This window comes from Camellia sinensis, chromosome 2 (assembly GCF_055761805.1).
Source record: "Camellia sinensis isolate YWXY chromosome 2, ASM5576180v1, whole genome shotgun sequence".
NCBI classification, from domain to species: domain Eukaryota; kingdom Viridiplantae; phylum Streptophyta; class Magnoliopsida; order Ericales; family Theaceae; genus Camellia; species Camellia sinensis.
The window spans coordinates 127,962,609-127,964,810 of NC_138962.1; positions in this window are offsets into that span (position 1 = coordinate 127,962,609).

Below are 2,202 nucleotides of genomic sequence, written 5' to 3' on the forward strand. Positions count from 1 at the left end.
ATCAGTCTACTAAACGGGTGAGTGTTATGAATGTGTTCGATTCAGTGGAGGGAAACTTAAATGGTACCCTAGGGTTTGTGAGTAACAAGTTCGATATCTTGAGTGAAGCAAATATGGATCAAAGTGAGGATAGCACCACAAATATTGTCATGGGTTCAGAAGAGTCAATCGACGGTGAGGGTTTGGTGGAAACCCTAAATCAAAACGATCGAAGTGGAACTATGGTGGATCCCTCTGATTTTCAAAGAGTTGCCGATCGACTGGCACGATTGAAGGACCCATCTCCTTCGGTAATGACCCCATCTACCCTAGTAGGTCCTCAATCAGCCTCCCGATGGTCCGATCAACCGGAAGATAAGACTCCCATGTTTCAAAACCTAAAAGATAGCATCTTGGTTGCTCGTAATAGAATCGATGTAAAGGGTCATGGAGAACAACAGATCGATCTAATCGACATGGATCAGGAAGATGTTCGTGTCCCTATCGTAGGTGAGCAAATAGTCGCAAAGATCCTTTTCCAACCTTCTGATGTTGGCGATGGAGGTGGTCGAGAGGAGATGCTCCCTAGGAGGGGGGGATCTTCGAACTACTGAGGTGGTAGAGGAGGTAGAGGGCACGGCGGTGGTAGAGGTCAATGGGGTGAGCCTTCTACAAAAACTTGGGCTGATGTGGCTGCATCATCAACGCGATCCTACGTCCCATTAAGGTATGTTCCTCCTGTCCGGAGTGAGGGTTATGTTAGTGTTAACTTACCTCCACGGCCTAACCCTTTAGAAAAATGGGATTCATGTCTGGTGGGATATTTCCTTGATAAGGGTGTATCCTATAATTACTTGAGGAACAGTGCCTTTGGTTTATGGAAAAACAAGGGTTTGAAAGAAGTTCTAGCTAATGGTGAGGGGTTTAGCTTTTTCATCTTTGAAAGCCCCGAGTGTTGCAGTACTGTTCTTGAAGGAGGGCCCTGGTACATAGGTGGATTTAACTTGTTTCTGAAGAAGTGGACCCGTATGATGAAGTTGACTAAGGACAAGGCTACTAAAGTTCCGGTGTGGGCTAAGTTCTACAATGTCCCATTCGAGTGCGGGATAGTGATGGATTAAGCCGAATTGCGAGTGCTGTCGGTGTCCCTTTGTTTATGGACCAGATAACCGATAGAGGGAGTAGAGTGTCTTTTGCAAGGGTCTGTGTCGAGGTAGAAGTAACCTCAAATCTACCTGCGATGTTTAAGGTGAACTGTGAAGGAGTAGATGCAGTGGTTCAAGTTGAATACCAAGGGCTACCTCCTAAATGTGATAACTGTTTAGTGTTTGGGCATGATACCACTAAGTGTGTGAAAACCCAGGTTGCTGCTTTAATCAACATCCAAAAAGAGACAGAGAATAATCCGAATCCAGGCTGGGAAATAGTGATGGCTAAGGGCAAGAGGAAGGTGGGTGTCCCAGATATGCCTTCGGTGTCAGAAACCCATGAAAATCCCCAAGATGATGGGGTGCAGAATCTAGAAAACAATGAGGAGCCAAATGAGGAGGGTTTGCAGCAGCCTGAGGAGGGTCAGAGTCAACAAGAAGTACAAGTCCGGGAGGATTCCAATGAAGGAATATCTGATCAAATTCATAGAGATGAGCTAAGCCCCAGAGATGGAGATCCAAAGGATGACAACATGGATGGTTTGAGGGCCCTTCAGAAGGAATTGGTTGAAATTACAAGCCTAGTCCTACCTCATGATACAGACCTGGTGGCTAAAGTGGACCAGCTTAATAAAGCTCTAACTAACAAAAAAGCCCAAACTGGTTCAAGTGCAAAAGGTAACACCTCTGGCAAGGGCAACAAAAGCCAGAGAAAGAAACGCAGGTAATCCCAGTCTTAGTTGGTTTGTGGGTTTCTGAATTTTTCTTTCATCTTGGAATGTCAGAGGATTTAATAATCCCCATAGACATAAAGAAGTTAGGAAATTTTTGCTGCATGAAGACATTAAAATATTGGGCATTTTGGAAACTAAAATAAAAGCTTTGAATGAACATCGGATTTTTTTCTGTTGGTGTTAACAATTGGCCCTTTTTGACAAACTCACAACCCTCTAAAACTGGGCGTATTTGTGTCTGCTGGGATTCAGCTTTTTGCAAGGTTAAAATGTTACATGCCTCTGATCAGTATATTTTTTGTGAAGTGCATGATGTATCTACGGATTATATGTTCAGAGTA